The sequence below is a fragment of the Triturus cristatus genome, chromosome 1_2, assembly GCF_964204655.1.
Source record: "Triturus cristatus chromosome 1_2, aTriCri1.1, whole genome shotgun sequence".
NCBI lineage: Eukaryota > Metazoa > Chordata > Amphibia > Caudata > Salamandridae > Triturus > Triturus cristatus.
The window spans coordinates 329,172,843-329,195,251 of NC_140580.1; the positions used below are offsets into that span (position 1 = coordinate 329,172,843).

The 22,409-nt window shown below is 42.1% G+C and overlaps 1 protein-coding gene across 1 annotated transcript in view; it reads left to right on the forward strand.

Annotated features, from left to right (window-relative positions):
* Positions 1-5,486: 5,486 nt before the first annotated feature.
* The window catches only part of PSD (pleckstrin and Sec7 domain containing), an 809,922-nt gene continuing 792,999 nt past the window's right edge, over positions 5,487-22,409 (forward strand). The window contains exon 1 of the mRNA XM_085603917.1: positions 5,487-5,701. The gene's annotated coding sequence lies outside the window, so the exon portion shown is untranslated. The remainder of the gene's footprint in view (positions 5,702-22,409) is intronic.

Below are 22,409 nucleotides of genomic sequence, written 5' to 3' on the forward strand. Positions count from 1 at the left end.
GTTCCCTTACTTCTCTCATGAATGGGAAAGCTCAGTGGGATCTTTTACGTCCCAAATCTCTAGTGGGTGCTCCTTTTGTTAATTTACTCTCTAAGGTTATTCTAGCTGGAGCAGATATTCCCGCAACATGGAGAGGCGCGGAGATCATCCTGATTTTCAAAAAGGGCAAAAGGGGTGACCCTGCAAATTATAGACCTGTTAGGCAGTGCCCCAAAGGGTTTCTGCTAACAGCTACTTGAAAGACTGCAAGAATGGATGTTAGATAATTGTATTGTGTCCACATTGGAGGCTGGCTTCTGAGCTAAATTTTGCACAATTGATAACGTTTTTTTCTTTTATCATGCTATATTGGAGATATGTGATCCTTTTAAGACCACATTTGTATGTGTCTTTTCTCAATCTATGGGCCGCATTTGACCTGGGGTCGATGTATGAACTATGGGCAGTTTTAAAGGCTATGGGTTACCACATAACCTATTATCAACGATAATAAGTGACCAGGCTGGCTGCATTGCTATTCAAAGAGGGTTCAGGCAGGGTTGCACGCTAGCCCCCACACTTTTAACACTTAATATAAATGATGTAATTGAACATTTAAATGTTAGGGTGAACAGCTCCCCCAAACTTAATGGCTGTAAAATCCAAGCCCTGCTGTTTGCAGATAATACATTGTTAATATCACAAACCCAACGGCTTTACAAACATTGTTAAACAAGTTTCTAGACTTCTGCAAACACCAGGGTTTTAGAGGTAAGTACCAGTAAAAGTAAATATAGAATCCTTAAACCGCACAAGTCAGATGGGGAGATTTAAAATTGGGGGATACTGTGTTGGAAATGCTTCATACTTTTGACTACTTGGGTATAAAAATCTCTAATACACTATAATGGACCTCCCATACCACCAAATTTGGACAGGTAGTATGCTGTTCTAGAAACACACAAAGCAACTGCATCCAAATCAGTGTCACCTGTTCTTCAACTACATAGCCTGAAGGCTCAAAGTACTGCGCCTAATGTAGCTGAGGTATGGGGCATTCAGAATGTTAACAATCTAACCATTAACCCCTTCGCTGCGGCGGACATTCCGCCGCAACGCTGGGGGGTGCGGGGGGGCAGCGCGGTGGCGCTGTGCTCATGACGGAGCCGCTCCGTCATGAGCCACGGTTGGGCTGTGCTCATGACGGAACGGTTCCGTCATGACTCCGCCCAGTTGCGCTGTCACCCCGCACAGGCGGGGAAACAGCGCCGCGTAGGCGGAGCGGCCGCCAACGGGCGTGTCATGACGGAACCGTTCCGTCATGAGCACACGGCAACCGTGGCTCATGACGGAACGGCTCCGTCATGAGCGGGGAAGGGGTTAAAGAGAATAATTTTGTTAGATCCCTACTCCTTATGCTAGTGGGCACTTCCATCCACCCCCTCTTCATGAACACGAGTCTCAAGAAAAGTGCTCATAAGGCGAACATCAGACCCCTTCTATTCCGGATGAGGCTATTGCATACTGACGAGTTGGAATCTTATATAAAAGGATTATTATTGCTTATAGAAATGGACAAATGTAATGCGTTACCATGGTTAAACTATGTTTAAAAAATTGCTGTATTCCTTGGGATTGCAAATATTTTGCGATAATCCAAGACGTATTAGCGGTAATTTAATTAATTTGTTGAAAGAATTTGTTAATCCTCGGTTATGGAGAAATGGAAGGTGGGTTCTATGGAAGGAGGACTAACCAACAAATTTTTAAATAGTAAGTCTTCCCTGAAATTGATCGTTTTATGGATGAAGTAATTCCTCCATTATGCCAAACGTTTATATATTAAATTTCAATTTGTAATACGCCCCATAAAAAAAGGTTTTACTGCCAAATAGTTGAAGGGGAGTACAGCACCTGACAGATCCCCATTTTGCAGAGCTGTGATTGAAAATGACGGGCATATTCTGTAGTTCCGCCCTGCTTGGAAACAGATAAGCAGAGGGTGGATTTGTCCAATACACCTCAACCAGGGCCTAAGACATTATCAATTTCCACCAAAGATTTTGAAATCAGACACTCGAGGTCTTATTGTTTTTGGATTGAGGAGATTCCTATACTCGGCCTGGTGTTTAGAGATACAAGAAAGATTCATAACAGTGACTGAGACCCAGAACCCAGTAAATAGTAGTCTTTGAAATCTTACATAGGATTTGCACTATAAACATATTTAAATGTTAATTTTTTTAATGTGTTTGTAGTGTTATACTGTGTGTCTAATGTGGTAAATCCTCCGAAATAAACATCCATGAATACATAATTTTCATACTATGTAGGCAGCTCCTTCCCCTATATTAGGACTGCCACCACTTTGCAGCAGCTTTCTGATTGGATTGCCTTGTTTATTGCACTGTTTTGCATGTAGGGCTTTCCCAGTTAGATATGTGTCCCTCTTGTCTCCTCACACCAAACCAAGCTGCTAGCTTCTGGAGGTGAGGTGTGACTGTCCAGCTGTGCCAGGACAAAGGAAATGAATGATTTTCCATAAAGTGAAGCAGTTGCAGCTTGGATGTACTTGAAAGGAACAAATTGTTCCTAAGCCCCTGAAGGCGGTTGTGTGCTATACATGGCGCACCCAGGCACAATATTTAATGGGCTCTGGCCTCACTTACTGTGTCGGCTCACTGTACCAGGATACAGTTGATATGATGATTTTCTGTGGCAGGATCATATCTACCAGCCACTTCCCGCTCAGTGCTATCAATGGTTTACCTACAGGAGATGACTGTATTTAATTTTGCGTTTCTACTAATGACATTTTAAACTAAATTGGGGGTGACCATCTTGAACGGGGAACAACCTTTACAACGCAACTTTTACAACGCACTACCATTACAACGAAACTGTTACAACGCGAGTGCATTGACAACGCAGGACATTACAACGCAAGTCTTTACATCGACTTGCACTAGATGGCGTGCTAACATTAAAAATAGTGTAGTTTACTATCCCAACACCTTCCCTACTGTTACGTGGACTGGAGTTGGAATAGTAAATTACACTTTTTTAATGTTAGCACGCCATCTAGTGCAAGTCAATGTAAAGACTTGCGTTGTAATGTCCTGCGTTGTCAATGCACTCGCGTTGTAAAACTTTTGTTGTAAAAGCATGCATTGTAACAGCATGCGTTGTAACGTCATACATCCATCTTGAACATTCTTGTGCCTGGTTATTCGTGAGGCCTATCACTGTATGTAACATGCTCTCCATGGGCATCATTTAGAGGATGCCAGAGATCGCGGACCCTAGCTTGTCCCTTGAGACTCCTGGAACTGCCTTGGTGACCTCTGGCCTCAGAGGTGGCAAAACAAGTGCCTAGAACACAGGGGTGGCGCGATCATTTGTTATTACACTAGTAGTGAATAATGTCCTGTTAACTAATAATGCAAAAACCAGGTGCCGGAAGCGGACTATCTCTCGCAACTGAGGTAAGGACATGCATTGAAATGTATATTGTGCATAATTGCAGGTGGGATTGTGTTTGTGTGCAAGAGAGTGTGTGTGTCTGTACATGTGAGCACGTGTGTGTGAGTGAAAGTGAATAAAAGTGACTTGTTGTTAGAGAGAATGAGTGAGACGGAGTGTCAGTAAGTGAACATGAGGGAAAATGAGTGAGAGTGATTAACTGTGAGTTAGTGGAACTGTGAATGGGTAAGTCAGAGTGAGAATGAATGAAAGTACGGGTGAGTGTAACTGACTGTGAGTGTGAAAGTATGACTAAGTAATAATAAGATTGAGTGAATGTGAATGAATGAGTGAGTCAGAGTGAGTTAGAATAAATGAGACTTAGTGAGAATGAGAGTAAGAGTGAGTTCAGTTGATTTGTAAGTGAGTAAGAAAGCTTGAGTTAGAGTAACAATAACTGTGAGGGAGAGTGAATGAGTGAAAATGAGTGAGAGTAAGAGAGTGTAGTTGAATGAATGGGTGCGATTGAATGAGTATAAGTGAGTGTGAGTATGAGTGAGAATATGGAGTTGTGCTTCCAAGTCTACTGTTGGCCCTGACATACCAAAGGTAATTTTTGGCTTATAGAGCAAGCCATGGCAAAATACTGGCACTGACACACGAGACAATTTCTGACTTAATGGCACCCATGGTAAAATAGTGGTGCTGGCCAACTACAGTCAATTCTTTGCATATGGGGCATGTGTGGCAAAATGCTTGCACTAGTACATTGGAGGTACTTCTTGGCATTATGATGGACAACAGTGGCATATGGGAGAAGGGGCAACCATGAAAAAAGCTGACCCTGGAATACTAGAGGTAATTCTGGCATTGGCATTTTGTATGTAATTGTTGGCTAAGGAGGTACCCATGACAAAATGCTGGCTCTGGCACGAAGAGTGTAATCTTTGACATATGGGGCACCCTTTGAAAGAAAATGCGGGCAGTTTCTCAGGAGTGTCAGGCACACCTTGAAAGCACTTGCATATGTAATAATTATGGCGTTTTAGCAAATTTATGTGAAAATGGTGCTTTATAATGTACTATTTGAATCCCTTTATTTCAAAATGTTATCATGGAATAATACCTCCAAAGAAGAGGTTTGGCTCACTCGCTTCACTCGCTTGCTATTATTCATACATGTCAGTACCCTAATTATAAGTGGTATCTAAAATAGAGATTTGCCTGTGTTTTGTTGTTATAATATTCATGCGCTTATTATGGAACTTCAGCAGTGTGAATTATTGTGTTGTCATAAGGGTTAAGGTCATGCGAAGACTGAGTGTCAAAGGTCTTATGATGTTGCTTCCTGTGATGTCATTAAAATCAGTTGGGTGTGTGATATTAAATCCGCTACTCCTAGCATTTTGGCGAATTAACGTCCATGATGCTCAACACAACAAAGATATAACCCTATAGAGTGAAACTTCTGGAAATTTGTTGTAGTCTAGAGAAATATCACAAATTGTACCGCCATTATTTTAGATCTATCTCTTATCGAACCTTGATACCCCTTGCCTCACCATCTCCCCTTAAGTGGTTGCTACTGAAAATTATTGTACGTTTTCGATTTTGTTGTTGTTAGTGTGTTTGTATCTCATCTTCTCAAAACTCATAATAGGTGAAAAGCTGTAACAAAAGAGAACTGCGTTCAAACTCCTATTTTCAGTGGGTATATTTTGTTTAACTATGGTTATTATTGTTCTGCATTGTTTTATTGGAAGGAATAAGATAGTATTAGCCTTTTATACCATATGTACTATTATATTATTTACTGTTCTGTGTTGCTTTAATATATGTGTATTATTAGCTGTGGCGTCGTTCTTCATCAACATATAGTGTTCCCTTGTCTCACTTGTCTTCCCTTCTCTCACCTTTCTTTGTTCTTTGCCTAGAGTAAGCCCCTGGAGAAGCGGGGTCTTCAAAACAAAGTCCACCTTTTGGCAGCATCCCTCTGGATGCCATTGCATAAAACATTGAGAAATAGGCACGGGAGCATGCGCAGAGAGCCGGAAGCTCTCTGTGAACATAGTGAAAGCCTGCCTCAGGGCATGCGCAGTGAGCCGGAAACCCTTTTTTTTCCTCACCCGAGCTTTGGAGTATGCGCACTACAATCTCGGCGCCGGGAGCTGTCCGTTCAGCACCACGCGGATCAGCCGTTCTAGTACGACCAGCTGTGCCCGGGACAACCTGTCTCCGCCCCGCCCTCCAAAGGGTGCAGGTAAGTCCCACGCAGCCCCGGTGATTTGTTCTCTTGCTTTGATTTTGTCAGGGGAAGGAGGGGGCATGGGGTGTCCTCCAACCGTTGAAGAAGAATACAGGAGGGGCAGTCCTTCCCCTCTGCTTTAAAGGGACACCTTGGGATGCAGTGTAGAGTACATTCTGGTGCAGGCAGCCGCCGACCAATGTACAGCTAGCCCAGAGGTACTTCATAGCTATTGTTACCGCCTGTCCTATAGCGTTCCTGCATCCTATAGATGCAGTGAATACGTAGTATTCGCGACAAAATCCAGGCACCCTCTCGGCACTGTTCTACACGCAGTCCGGCTTGACTAGCCCGAGGTGGTTTGCAATAACCGACCAGCCTTCAAAGGGCACATTGGGATTCTGCGGCGAGCCAGCTGCAGCCAGCTCAGAGCCAGGCTCCGCCAGACCATATCAGCCCGAGGCCAGACAGAGCCATGCAAGGCATGTGGCGCCTGAGACATAATGAAAACATCACTGCCTTGCGCGCAGCGGCGTTCCACCGACTAGAGGCTGAGCTGCAGCGACGCCTCTGAGAACTGTTTCGCTCACAGAAACTCCAATGATATAACACTATTTCCCCTTAGGTGTGCTCATTGTCTATTGATGTTTAAATCTTTGGTTAAATTGGCAACTCCCGAACCGTGTTTTACGTAAAGGTTCTCTGTATTCCGAAGTTCACTGGTTTTAGATGCACTGCACGGACCGCCGGCGTGCTTTATTTGTACGTGTCTGCTTGTCTGTGATCTTGTTTCCAATGACCTGTACCTTAAGGGGCATGTCTAAAAATCCCCATGGTTTAAGGCAAAAGGAGGCAGGAACCACCTCATTGGTTCCCTCCCAAGAGTCTGTCTAGTTATGATTACATTAGAATCTAACATAATTGATTGCAGTTATCAATTCCCCTTGAATAGTGAATTATATGTTTTTGGTAAAGAGTGCAACCAGACACTTCTCTGTGCTGCACTTTGTATTACAGTATGTGCTAGTGATTGTCATGTTTGTTGGTTCTTTGTGAAATGCGTATGACAGACTACATGCTTACTTTTAAAGGCCCGTTCTAGTGATTTGCATGCGGTTTAGTTTCACTGCTGTGCATCCCGGTTAGCGAATCACGTGCGAGATAAACACCAGTTTGGGAGGCACCTCTGTTCTTCCATTAAGAGGGCTTTTCAAGTGGTCTCCATATTTGTGCTAAAAAGGGACACCTTTCTTCCGCTCTAAGGGCATACCATTACTGTCCGTTAACTAAGTAAACTGTCCACAAACGCGCTGTGTGCTGATGGTCATGTGTGTTTTCATGAACTGTGTAATCCAAGATTCGTTTCTGCACTTCCCCTGACTGTCTGTGCTCATGCAGTTTTGATAAACTCCGAAATCGTGGGCAACGTTACACCTTCTTCCCAAGGAAGGGCTACTGGTTCTGTGTTTACGTTATCTGTGTGCTCCAAGGGCAGCAACAATGCTTCTATTTGAAGGACCTGTCTAGAGATTGATGTTATGGTATTGGCTAAGTATTGCATCGCCATTCCCGTAAAGGGTGTGTCAAGAGATTTTCAGGTTTTTGACTAAGTTGTGCACAGTCGGAACCGCCTCCGTATTTCGCCTAAAGGGTCTGTTTGCTGATGTTCATGTGTTTGGGTGTTCTCTGCATTGCACAATACACATTCACCCTTTCATTTAAATTGTCCGTCTCATTATGTTAATTTATTCTCTAAACTGTGAAATGTATGATCCACACCCCGCCTTAAGCTTGCATGACTTTTTTAATTTTTTCAGAGGTTTAGCTAAATTGTGCCAGGCAGTAAGCACCCCCATGCCTCCGTTTTAAAGATGCCAGGAGGCCTCCGTGTATTTTCAACAAGCACTGCCATCTGTGATGTACCTTCATAGTTCCTTTTAAATAGTGTCATGAGATGTGTTCGTGTGCTTCAGGTAAACGCTGCAATAGAGACATCACTTCGGCCCCTCTCTGTCCTGTCCAGTGATGTATGTTTTTAAATGAAAGTGTGTCCTTCATGAACCATAGTCATGCGTCCTTTTGTAGGGCCTGTTTAGGAGGCATGCTTCGAGCATAGTTCACCCCTTAAAGGGCCTTTGTCATGATGTGTAGCTAAATTATGCAATGCAGCGACCAAGCCTCGCCTTCTCTTTAAATGCCATCTCCAGTGTTGTTGAAGTTTTTATTTAAACCGGGGACTGCAGACACCCCACTATCTGAAAGTCTCTCAAGTGATGTTTGTGGCAAAATTCAGCTAACCTCTTGCTTGTAATCAAAGAGCCATTACGTGATGTATATGGTTAGCTAACTGAGATTCAGGGCCCGGCTCCAGCATTCCCTTTAAAAGGCCTGTTTGCGATGCCCATGTATTTCAAATGTACGGAGACATGTTGTATTGTATTGTAATTGTATTGCATTTATATAGCGCTTAGTACCCCTGACGAGGCGTTGAAGCGCTTTTTGGGCGAGGAGCACACTACTCCGGAACCATAAAGGATTAGTGTTGAATTAGTAAATTGTATTGTAATTGCATTTATATAGCGCTTACTACCCCTGATGAGGCGTCAGCGCGCTTTTTCGGCGAGTAGCACGCTACTCCGGAACCCATAAAGGATTAGTGTTGAATTAGTAAATTGTATTGTAATTGCATTTATATAGCACTTACTACCCTTGACGAGGCGTCAGCGCGCTGTTTCGGCAAGTAGCACGCTATTTCAGAACCCATAAAGGATTAGTGTTGAATTAGTAAATTGTATTGTAATTCCATTTATATAGCACTTACTACCCCTGACGAGGCGTCAGCGCGCTTTTTCGGCAAGTAGCACGCTATTTCTGAACCCATAAAGGATTAGTGTTGAATTAGTAAATTGTATTGTAATTGCATTTATATAGCACTTACTACCCCTGACGAGGCGTCAGTGCGCTTTTTCGGCGAGTAGCATGCTACTCCGGAACCCATAAAGGATTAGTGTTGAATTAGTAAATTGTATTGTAATTGCATTTATATAGACATAGAAAAGAGCCATGAATTGGTAAAACAGTAGACAATAGTTACGTTATTGTTTCTTTTTTTGTTAAACTGGAATAACGTGGATACAGAGGTGCAAATGTGGTACGTCATGCAGGATAAATGTAAATGTGTTTGTCATTTGAGATCGAGCGGGATTGGTGTCAGGAACCAGTTTGACGTTGCTAATATGTTAGCTTTTCTTTTAAAATAACACACAATAAAGTTTCTAAAAACAGAATATCGGCGCTGCTTCAAAAGTCTTGTTCTGTGGAACAGTGCCGCGTGCGATACGTTTTTCTGATGGGAAGGTCTGTAGTTTCTGAGCCCTCCCGTGTCCCAGGCTGTTTTGGGCCTTTACGAGTGAACACCTGCACGAGCCCTGGGTGAGAAAACCCACCTTAAAAAATGCACCAGGGGGGATGTACGTTTAATATATTTAACTATCCATTTGAGCTGGGAATCTGCTATAAGTCAAACATGTATCCATTAAGTCTGCGACATGCCCTGAATCGCTCCTACCCCCTCAGCCTCCCTCCCGGGTGCATGGACTGCCCACCAGTAAAACCGACCGTGTGTGCATATCACAAACATTAAAGCAGTGAGCACCAGCTGCAGCATGTAAATGAGGGGTGGTGAATCCATTCTCTAGATACAGCAGCCTCAGAGGAGCTGACTGTCTCTTGAGACACACTGTAGAATGTTGGATTTTCAAACAAATCCGTTCAACTTTTAATCGCAATTTCAAAACGGCAAGAAAATAAAAATAATTTCAACCTTTTTATTTAACATCCCGAACATCCATTGCCTTAGTAGCAATCATACAGCACCATGGTATCCGGCACCCAGGATCCGGCACGTGACCCCCAGCTTTACCCTTCCCTCAGCAGCAATCGACTCAGTGGCCACCTCCTTCGACTGAACTTAAAATAATGTGCTTTTAATGCAAAAAAGAAAAATTCTGCCATGTCTGATGGTCAAGGACATAGTTGGCCTCTGTTTACCATTTCCAACTATATTTGTCTGGGGAGATCCACGCCTTTATCTGAAAGATGAATTGCTTGTTCCAAAATATGCTTTCTTTTGAAGGGCGTTTCTTAATAGTTCTGCCAAGTCTGATGCTCAAGGTCATACTTGGCCCCTGTTTACTGTCTCCAACTAGTTTGTCTGGTGAGATTCATGCATTTAGCTGAAAAAAGAATTACTTGTGCCAATATATGCTTTCTTGTGACTTTAGTGAAATTGTACAATGCAGTTGTGCTTCCTCCTGGGGGAAGCTGTGAGTCATAGCATGTGTTGTGAGCCTTGATAACCATAACTGGCGAATTTAATTGGTTTTACGTATTTGTAGCAGCACCATAACTCAAGTTTTACTGGTTTTTGTCAGTAAATTTCAATTTTTTTTTAGGTTGTATTACATTAACAACACATGCTACACACAACCAACCCTACCTGTCGCACGAGGCAGCCCCACTTTGTGGTGAGCCCAAATAGGATTTGCGAATCAGATGCTTGGAAGCTTGCCCTCTTTCACAATTCCTGTGTGACTTCCAAATCCACAACACCTAATAATACTGGTACCTGTCTTGGTACCATGGTCCCCGGCTGCTAATTTTAGTGTTGGGGATTCACAAGTCACAAGGGAATTGCAAATCTTTAACCTTTTCTACATTTCTTTTAAATGTAACCAAAGGAGGGGCCCTATTGAGGGACCCGCCTCTGTGGCCTATCCTCCTCATTGCAGGACATTGGGACTGTACCCCGCATCCTGTAATGGCTGCCACAAGAGAAATTTTGGTCTCGTCCAATCTCTTGGATCCGCAGTACGGAAAAGGACAACAGGACAAAAGTCTCCCTCATACAGTAATATGCTTTTAATTTCTTGACTTGCAAACTATTTATGAGTCCCAAGACGCAGGGATAAACAAAAGCATTATCCTTTTTAAAACCCGCTTGGCTACTGTTTTTAAACACTCATATCTCAAAACATACTGAACAAGTTTACCCCAAACCAATGAAAACCTGATTTCTGAGTAACTTTCGTGATAAGTTTGGTGTAAATCCATTCAGTGGTTCCGGCTGTAGGCATGAGCAAATGTTCTATGGGAACAAAAAAAACAATTCACTTCTTTTTTCACCCCCTTAACTTAATTCCTGTGGGATGTTTCACTAAACTCGGCTTGTGCAAGCTCAGCTGAAAAAGCCAATAAATTGCCACCCTTCGTGCAAATTCATCCACAAGGTCAAAAGCTATAGTCAAATCAAAAAATGTCCTTTTAAAGGCAAGTGCTTCTGAACCATTACTGCACATATGTGTGTGTGTGTGTATATATATGCATATATATATATATACAAATCCAGTGCTCCTGCAAGACGACACAGCAGTCACCAACTTGAGGTTAGAACCCTTTAATTAATGTTGCTTGGGGCTATGACGTGTTTTGGCAGTGTCCCCTGCCTTGATCACATAAAGAGCCATTTTTACAAAACTCCTTGTAAATACACACTCGTGACATCACATGACCCCATGGACATAGATAACATACTCCACCGGGTCGCAAAATTCATTATTTCTAGAATACATCACATATTGCACAAAAATTGTTACATTAACATTTTTGTTTCTTTTATGGTTTTTACACTTTTTATTATTTCTTTTTCTATCTTTTATCTCTTAATGCAATAGATTTTTCATTTTTCTATGTCAACTGAACTTTATTGTACCATAGTCAGACACAGTCGCAAGCTTGTGTGTCTGTTCAGTTCTTTACGGTGCATAGATCTGGGTGATGCTTATGTTGTTTCCATCCCCATGTCATCATTGTGTAACTGGCAGGGTTGGGGTCAGGTAAGCTTTGATTGTTTTCTTGTTACCATATCTTATCGCAAGTTCTGGATGGAATACCATTGAACTGAGCAAATAGAGGCTATCCCCAAAAATGTAAACATTGTTAATGGGCTTATTGTTATTCCGCTCTGCAAGTGCAGTTAAATGGCCAATATATGCGATATCTTGTATTTTTGCTCCTTCGGGATATGTTTAGTTCCCTTTCTCCTCGCCTGCACACCGTGATTGTTTGATGCCATTCGTGTATGACATGTGTCTAACAGGTGTGGAAGAGTCGGCATGTTATGGGGATCGAAAACAGGACTCAGTTGTTCTTGCCTGTTTCTGTCTGAGTTGGTTTTGTAATGTTATTCTTTATCGCTGTGCAAGGAAAATGCTTGGAGGTGCTGATGCATCAGTGCATATTGCCCTAAGTAAGAGCACATATACATCCCTATCACTGCCCAGTCATTAAGGCACTCTTGGTAATGTGTATTTTCACTAAATGTGTTTGCTTTGCATGTACAAATTATCTTTGTTAGATGCTGGTGTCTTACTAGGCAATTGTCTCTCTTTGAGCAGCATAATCCTTGCAAGTGCAAAATCCTACTGGAAGTGTGCAAATACACAATAGCAGTTTACAGATTCGTGTATAATTGCAGTAGCAGCATATTTAGTAACAACTCTCTTCTATTTGTAACCATAGGATATTCGCAAGTGGAAATACCTACTAGGTATGTGCAAATATGCAATAGCATCTCACGATTATGTGCAAAGTTGCAATACCAGCCAAAATGAATGTGCAAAGTTGCAATAGCAGCTACCATGACCATCAAAGTGCAAGAGCAAAAAAGTTTCTTCCATTAAAAACAATCTAAAATACTCTAAAACCAGCTAAAACATAATGAACTTCAGTCCTTAGTATTGATATTACTTCCCCACACTCGGTCTTTTCCTACATCCCTTTCTCCTATTAGAGGAACAGTGGAAAACTTCAATCTAAAAAAGTATCATGCCTCGGCACCAATCCATATGCATTTGGTACAAACAGATGTCTATTTACGTTAAAAAATCTTTTCATAATCATCAAAATTGTGTATCGCAGACAGATCTCTAAGTTTACATCCACAGTATGATTCAAATTCGACTCTCGGGGTATATGGGTCTTAGGTCACCTTTCTTCCAATGTTTTCAATTTTTTCAATATTGTTCACACTCACTATAGACTTGTACTACTGTTCTTCATCCCAAGTGTACATAAAGATCTTCATCTGAGTTTAAACCATTCGGGGTCTTGAAGTCGAACATTAAAATATAATGGTACTCTAATTGTCTCAACCTTCCCTCAAGGTCTCCCCCTTTCCTCCTCTTCGGGACTGAATCGATTACAAAATACGATAGTTCCTCGCTTCTGCTGCCATGTACCTCATTAATGTGGTGAGCTACTGGATACGATTGGTCCCTATTGCTAACTGTTCTGAGATGTTGGAGGATCCTAACTTGGGCCATGTGTATGGTACTGCCCATGTAGACCATGGGGCACGTGCATTGCAGAACTTATACCACATGGGCACTTCTGCAGTTGAAAAACCGAGGAATTCTCCACGGTTTATGCATTAGGGGCAACTGTACTTCTTTCACGTTCACTCCATGCTTACATGCCTTGCACTTGGGACGCTTGTTTAAACCTGGATCGGTTTTGAGCCAACTCTTGGATTCAATTATTTCAGGGTTACTGTTTACCAAATATTGTCTCATAGATTAAGCTCTTCTGTATGACACCAGTGGTTTTCTTGAGACTAGATCACCTAGTGTGCGATCTCCTCTAACCCGGTGTCAATGCCTATTCATGCAGTCTCTCACACTAACCTGGTAGGCTTTGTACCCGGTTATCATCCTTGTTTCTTGAAGTGAATATCTGGCACTTTTTTCTCTCTTCTGCTGTCCAATAGAATTTCTTCTTTTGATAGCCTGTCAACTTTTTCCACCGCCTGGCTCAATACTACCTGGCTGTAGCCCCTCTCACCGAATCTATCTGTTAAGTTCTTTTGAGCTACTTGTAATGAGCATGCATCGCTGTAGTTCCTCTTCATGTGCAATTGGATATGGAATACTATATTTCAGTTTCTGGGGGTGAAAGCTATCACAATGTAATATAGAATTCCCAGCTGTAGACTTTCTGAAGGTACGGGTTTGTATCTTACCATTCCTTACATAGACTTCCAAATCTAGAAAATGTACATTCGAGTCACTGATGACACGTGAACTTTAGATTAAGTGTATTGATATTCAGAGACTCTAGGAAAGTAGTGGCACTTTCTGATGACCCATTCCATATGATAAAGATCATCAATGTATCTAGCCCAGAACTTGATGTTTTCTTTCCACTTGCTTCTCCCACCAGCCCATGTGAAGATTCGCATAGCTGGGGGTGAAGCAGGTGCCCATTGCAGTCCCCCTGAGTTGCCTATATGTGTTGTTGCCAAAAAGGAAGAGATTGTTATCCAGACACAGTTCTACCAGTTGTAGCAGCATCTCTGAGTGTTGGTACACCTGTACTGGTTGACTGCTTAGATAGTGCCTAAGAGCTCTTAGTCCGTCTTTGTGGGCGATGCTCGTATAAAGCGAGGCTACATCAAGGGTTATTAACAAATTGCTTTCTTCCCACTGTACATTTTGCAATCTTCTGAAAAAAATCCCCAGTGTCCTGGATGTATGATGGCAACAATTTTACAAAGTCTTGTAAGAAATGGTCCAGATATCTGGACGATGTTTCGAAGAGACTGCCAATGGCGGATATAATTGGCCTGCCAGGAGGGGACAGGCTATCTTTGTGGATTTTGGATATTAAATATAAAATGGGCATTATCGGATTGTTCACCTTCAGGTATTGGTATTCGGCGTCTGATATTAATCCCATACCTCTCCACCTTGCTAGTTCCTTGTGATATTTGCTTTTTATCTCCAAGATGTTGCTGTGTGGCACTCTCTGATAGCATTCTGTATCTTTTAGTTGGTGTCTTTTTTCTTGATTGTATATACTTAGTGGCCAAAGGACCACATTCCCGCCTTTGTCCGATTGCCTTACTACAATGTCTGTTCTTGCTTTAATCTTTTCCATTACTTGTGAGTAATTCCTTTAATCTTTTTTCATATTCTTCATTAAGTCTTTACAGGATTCTTTAGCTATTACTTTAAGGTCCTTAATTACTAGGTCAGCGAACAGGTCAATTGAGTCTTTTGGAAGAATAGGTGTAAAAGACTACTTCTTTTTAAATCCAGTGGCACTTGTTCCGTATATGTCCAAGCCAAACTTTTCGGCAGTTTCTTCGCATGAGGTTTCTGTTCCTGAGTTCTCATTGCTGCTGTTCTCCAGCTCATCCATAATCCTGAGTACATTTAAGTCTTCTATTGCCAGGTTGCCTTTGTCTTGTCACTCTATGCTTATGCATCCTGGTTGTTTCTAGGGGATTGATTACTAAAATATTTTTTGAGTTTCAATTTTCGCACAAATTTATAAAAATCAATGCGAGTTTGTGCATAGTTGAAGTAGATACGTTTACAGAATGATAGACCTAGTGACAAGCAGTTCACTTAATCTTCAGTTAGGAATAGGTCAGATAGATTTACTACAGTAGTGGATGTTGCTTTAATTTGTACTGCTTGTTGCTTTTCTGTTGGACCCTGATCGCAATTCCATCCCTATGTCTTCTTCTATTCCGTTTCTTCTGTACCCGCGGCCTCTTCCCCCTCTTTGGGGTTTCTGTTTTGTGTTTAATGTGCGGTCTAGACCAAAAAAACGCATCTCTTATACTACAGATGTTGGTTGATCTCTAGTACTCGTGGCTCTTCCGCCCTCCTCTAGGTCTGTGTCTACCTCAGAGCTCCATTCTGAGGTGCTGTCTTTTTTCTTTCTTTGTTTGACATTGTTGACAATGAATTTTTGGACAGACCTTGCTGGCGCAGAGTGTCGAAACGTTTTGCGAAGGTGTAGATTTGTCTTCTCTGGTAATCCAGGCGGTCCCTGGTGAATTTTGTTGCTTTGCGTTCTTTGATCGTTTTTTTCATGCTTATTTAGCTTTATTTCCAGTTCTTTTTCAAACTTGCCAATGTTCTCGGAGCTTGTCAGACCATTCAATTCTTGCAGGAGATGCTTAATTTCTTCTAGAATCTTCTCCCTGTCTTTCTTTGCATATTTTACTAAGATCTTCATCATGTTGCTTGATGACTCCGCACTGTTATTGGCCCATTCTTGTAGCATGTCAGGGTCCAAATTCTCAAAGGTTTGGGCGATCAGGATCCTTTAGACCCGTGGAACTCTTCCAACCTCCAGATATTTTTCTAAGGATCGAATTTCTCACCATTTGAAGATTTTGAAAGCGTCTGTTTTTCTAGCTTTCGCATGATTGTTTGCGCATTGTAACTTTGTGCATTGCCTCCTGCTGCCTAGTCTTTGCTGGAACTACATGTTCCCGGCCTTTCTTCATCAAAGACAGCTCCCGCCGTCTCTTCTCGCATTTTCACCCAATCTTCCATTGTGGATGCTTGTACTTAAAGGGATAGATCCGTCAGTTTTGATGTCTGCTCTGAAATGTTCAACAATGTATCGGTTGCTGAACACAAAGCCCTTCGTTCAATGTTTTCTTTTAGAATTGGTTTTCGTTGGGACTCACCTCATAGGATGTACTCCGCATCCACGGCACCTTTGCCCCTCTGAGCCTTGTAACTGCCCCTCGCTTTTAACGAGCAGTCGCTTACCTGCTTCCAGGCGTCCTCCGACGCTCCGTTCGAGGCAGCACTTACGCCCGCACACACATGATTTCCACAGCCTCAGTAGTCTTCTGGGGGGGCCCCCTCGTATATATATATATATATATATCCACTCCCAAAGCGCCCAAGCTTCAGAGACGCACTCCTCCAGCTGGTAAGTGAAACTTTTTATTGGCAGAAGGAACTGGATTGCAGCTCCGCTTTTGCAATCCAATTGCCTGACGCGTTTCAGAGCGATAACGCTCTTTCTTCAGAGGCAGTTTAACATTCACAACAAAATAGATGCTCCTACAGTTCCCTGCGTGCTCGTTCAAAAACTTTGTTTTTTCAGTGAATTTCTAGTTTAAAAAAATTCAAAGTATGATCTTCCTACCATACCTAACTATAACGTAAATGACCTGCGGTAAACAGGCCCTGCACCCAACCCCAAGAAGGGGCAGAACAATCCTCCACCCATGCACGGCCAGCTAATGAGAGCCCTCATCCTAAAATTAATCAGGGATTTTCATCAGGGCTAAAAGCACGGTGTAACCTGAACTCTTAGTAGAGGTTTGTTACGTTTCTCAAGTGTGTGAAGTATCTTGTGTCCAGGACGAGCTAATTTTGCGGTGGAGAAAGCTGTAGAGAAAGGTTTCATGTGGATCCGCCGTTCGTTTCAGTCATCAGTTACTTTGTTAACGTGGCGCTGATGCTGCGTTGATAAATTATGTGAGCGCCCATAGGCGCTGATCTCCTGGTATGGCGTTTCTTAAAGAACGCGGGCCATCACTTTGATGCTGTCCTGTTGCCTGTATGAAAGAACTCCGTGTGAAAAATTCCAACAGTCGTCTGGTCTTTCTTAAAGCATAAATAATTCCCATACAGCAACATTACTCAGCTCTTGAAGTCAACGATCCGCATTTGGATTATGACCAGTTTTTCAAGGGCTACATATTAGACCTTAAGGTAGTAAAAGTATGCTTCAAGGACTGCAGAAAGGCTGAACTGTCCCTAAAAGAAATACTTGAGACCCACCAGTGTGTGATTGATAGGCTAATTATTAAATATGACGTGAAGTGCCATTATGAGCTACATGTGTCTGTCATTTGTTATCTGAGTCTCTACAGACCTAGGTTACGTTCTTTGCCTTTCACAGCCATTTCCACCACACATGAATTTCGCACAACAACATTGGATGCAGAGGTGTTGCAGGAGAAGCCTGGCACCACCAATTATTAGGACAAGATAGTCTTTGCAAGGGGAAAGAGTTTCAAGGTACCCTTTGGACGGTAGAAGGCGTTATGCAAAAACACAGATGTATGTGAATTAATGGAAAAACGAAAATGGAGAAACCACACTGGAGGAAACCAAATCACAGAAAACCAATTTTAAGGAAAGGCAATTTAAGGAAATACAAATAAATCAAAAATGAAAGGAAACTTTTTTAGGGAAAGATAGTTTAAGGATAAATCCAAAATTACATTATGGTTTGGGTTCAGGGATGGGTAATGTTTAGGGGTGATGAAGGGTTTTTAGTAGTCAGGAGTTGGTGGAGTTCAGGTACAGAAATGGGTTATTTCGGGTTCAGGGATGGGTGGAGTTTAAGGGTGGTGAGAGTGTTTTTTTTAGGCATCATGAATAGGTGGATTCAAGGTTTTTTTAGGGTTCACAGATGTATGGACCTTAGGGGGTTTGAGGTGCTTTTAAGGTTCAACAATGGGCAGAGTTTAGGGGTGGTGAGGGGTTTTAGAGGTCATGGATGGGTGGTATGTAAGGATGGCGAGGGTTTTATTGGGGTTCAGAGATGAGTGTCGTAAGGTGTTTTCAGGGGTCAGGAGTGTGTGGGGTTTAGGCATAGAAAGGGATTTTTAAGATCGAGGAATGGGTGAATGTTAGGGGTATTGAGGGTTTTAGGATTCAGGGATGGATGAAGTGTAGGGGTAGAAAGGGCTTTTATGTTTTAGGGATAGGTGTAGTTTAGGGGTCAAGAATGGGAGTACTTTAGCCGTGGTGAGGGTTTTTGAGGGGAAGGGATTGATGGTAGTGTTTAGGGGGTGGATGGGGTCAGGGATGGATGATTTTTAGGGGTTGTGGGTGGTCAGCGAATTAAAGCATCCAAAGTAACTGTTTAATAATGTAAAATATATAAATCTGAAATAATGTCCCCTTAAGTAAAGCACTGATACAGATACCTTAGACAAACCTGTTTCTGCAACCATTATATTTACACTTTAGAAAAAAACATGCAAAAGCCAATTTCGAACATAAAGACATTCTATGAATTGGTTTCTATAAAATGGTAAATGCCATTCATTGTGAAAATTTCAATTAAACAGTTTAGGTGACATAGTTTCTCAGTAATTGTATTCCATGAAATTGTTTTTTATGAAATCACGTACAGCCCAAAAACACTTAGCAAAGACTTATATTTATATCCTAATATAGAAATCCCTAGAAGGTCCCATCATTCCCATTCATGGCTAACGCTAATAGAAACCATGTCATTTCCAACTGAGAAAAGAGTGGACAAATCATCAACAGAAAAGTCCCTGCAAGTGATGTGCATTTCACTGTCTTGCCATTTTGGTTGCCTTAGCAACAAAATGCAGACCTTTTCCCAAATGGAGACATGCATTTTAAGCCTTTACAAGCTTTACTTTTGGAAAGTGGGAGGAGGCAGAGGTTTTGGATTTGTACAGCTTGTCAGCTTTAATTAGGCCAGAGGAGCCAATGAACTCCCTGCAGGCAGTGTGCTGTATCAAGTCGATGTGTAGTATTTTATTGTATTGTAAAATTGATATAGTGCTTACTACCTGTATGTGGGGTGTTGAAGCACTTGCCTACATGAGTAGCATGTTGCACCGTGTAGGGTGTGTGGTTAAGAGGGTGTTGTCTTTGTTTTTATCCTGTGTGGGAAGTGATTCGATGTTGTAAGTGATGACCACTGAGGTGCGGATATCATGTTATGGGACACAGCGCTTAGTAGTCTGAGAGATACATGTGCTGTTTATAGGTTTCAGTAAGTTGACAGCATTGAGTAGCTCTGCAGGTCCTTTTCTGGTATTTTTTATTATCATAGTCCACTAAGCTGGTTACTGCATTGGGCTGTCCATTCTGAGATTTTCAATGTATGTTCCTGAGCAGGCATCGGTTGGAAGGAGTGGGGGGTGATCTGATAGGGTGGACTTTGTTACTATTATCCCATATATCATTGGCATTGTGAGATGTCAAAAAGTGGTTATAGTCTGTGACTAGCTGGATCTATCAGTAGTTGACTAAATGAGAGCACTCTGTTGACCAGCATATGTGGCAGAGCTTTTTATTTATTCCATGCCTGTTCAGTTAGTGATGGATGTTTTTTTTACGGTGGACAGATACAGCACTTGGTGATGGAAATGACATTCAGGGGTTCTGCTTATGTGGGTGGGTGTAAGAGGGTCAAGCAGTACCAGAGAGTTATTATGTAGCCTGCTTGTATTGCAATTGCCTGCCCAACCACTTAGTGTTAGTATTAGTATTGCTGAGGACCAGGAGGGTTATATAGGAGTTGTCATTACTGTATATTACCCAGGATAGACATAGGTCAGCCCTTCAAAGCTTACCTGGACATAGAATGTTGTGTGCTGGTTTGTCTCTACCATGTCTGTGGACTGTAAACTGTAGATTTTATTTTAAAAAGGTAATTATAATTCTCGGTTATATCCCATAGTTATTGAGTTAATGTTTTTAGCGATATTTCTTATGATTGCTATTTATGGCTCTGTGTTTTTATCTTAAGCATTTTTGACCTAATACTGTTTGTGCTGTCTTTTATGATTATTTTAATCAAAATAAAGACTTGATGATAAGCGAGTTAATATACTTACCTTGGAAGTAGCCATGTTTTAATCTCTTTTTGGAAGTGTGAATGCTCTTGAAAGCTTCCAATTTTGGGTGGCAGCTAGGTCCAGAGCTTGGTGGCTTGTACTGAGAAAGCGGTGCCTCCTATGGATTTCCTATAGTAAGGTGATATGATGATCCGTGGTGCAAGCCTGGAGTGGAGTGTCTCATTTTGTTTGTATTGGCTGAATTTACCTTGTAAGAGGAATGGACCTCTTCCTTGGGCAGCTCAGTGAATGATGCAGAGTGCCATGAACATTGTGCGTCTAGCCACAGATAGCCAGTAGAGTGGTTGCAAGACTGAACACATTTTGTTATTTAGAATGGAGGCAAAGAAGAAGTCTTTCAGCACCATTTTGTATTGTTTGTATTTTGCATATGATAAAGCTGGGGATGCTAAGCTATAGTCTGTTGGCATAGCCGAGCCTGGAGATTCTAAATGGGAAGATAGGTTTTAGCTGTTGTTATCCAAGGTATGGGAAGATGCACTGCAGTATTTTCATTGTGTAGTAGCTGCAGGTTGTGACCTTGCTGACATGCAGTATTACGGACAGGTCTGAATCCATAATGTAACATGCAGTGACAATGATTTCCCCATCCCTCGATGCTCACAGATCAACAAACCGGCCCAGAAATTAAAGAATAGAAGGCCACAGGGCTAAAATCTACAGCTGACTCAGAAAGTTAATAGTCTGAAATTCTGGTACCCACGGTACAGAACCTCACAGTGCAGAACATATTTGAATTTGGCAAACAGGGTACTCCATCACAAACATGGCAGTGTACCCTGCGGAGTAACCTGTCTGCCATACCGGCGCTCCTCCAGCTTTATTTAGAGTTGGGCGAACCATCCTTTTTCCACTAGCGCAGTAAGCTCCCATGGTGTCAGAATCGATCATTTTTTTGTTTTTTACTTAATAAACTTATGTTTTGGGAGTTTGTTTTTGAATAGCAAGAATGTTTGCGGAGTCGCTGCATGAAACATGGTAGCCACTCAGCAAACTTACAATGCCTTTAGAGGAGCAGGGATCTCCGTCAAGCAGGCAGAGATCTCTAAATATAGCAAGCAGTATATGACCGCCACCTATCCTACTCCTCCGGGGGACACTGGGCCACCTCCTCTACCTCAAAATAAATAGGTTACTTTCTATGATTGCATGTCCAAAGGAAGACATACCCAGCTTGAGATAGTAACCCTGAGAGGAGTTGGCCCTGCTTGTATACCACAGAGATGTTGTCTTCAGGCTAAATGGTTGCACGCTGCAGCCAGACACCTGAGTTTATTGTTGAATTCCCTGATCTGTCAAATTTTGGAGTGCTTGGAAGCAAGCAAATAACCACTTTTAGTGCCTACAGAAGATTAGAGATTTGCATTTTTAAATTAGTCTTCATATGTTTAAATATTTAAGGTTGTTTCCCACTATTGTAAAGGAATTCCAGGCTGCTCTGACAGGGCTCTCGGCAAGCCTTTCATTGCAGCCCATGTTCTCTGCCCTGATGGAGAGCAGAGAGCACAGCTCAAGCAGGGAGGCGGAGGAACGCTCCAGAGGTAATTGTGAGAGGGTGTCAAGGGGCCAGGTATTATTTTTCTATTTTATATTTGGGTCGGGCAGAGAATTGAAGAGAGGGTGGTGTGGCTGGGTAGCACGACACCAGTATTCTTTTAATAAAAATTGAGTAGGGAGAATGAGCAGGGAGATGACAGTAAGTACATATGATGGTGATGTTGGGTGACAGGATACCAGGTATGTTTTCTAAAATCTGAATTGGGTGCTTTGAATAAGTCAACTTTGAGTGACCTCTTTGTTGATGGGGAACTGTTGGACTTTCAAACACATTGCAGTATGGAGTCCATTAAGCCCAGTTTCTGATTTATGAACAAATTAAAAAGATGTTGGGTGCACTGTTCTGGACTCGATCTCGCAAACCTCCTGTACATGCAGTGTATATAGTCCTTCATACTATGCGTGATGGCAGTGGGCATATTAGATGGGTTTACAGGGCCTTTGTGTAGCCCTGGTATCTGTCCTAATTCCCTTTTCATAAGTCCTCGAAACTGGACTTGATACAGGATGGTGCAACATACTAGGGTATCCCCGTAAATGATCCCGCAGTGCTCGCTTCAAATACATTCAGTTTAACATTTTGACTCAAGCATATCTTCTTCCCCATTGCATCAATAAAATATACTCTCGGGCAAACTCTAAATGCTCACGTGGCCA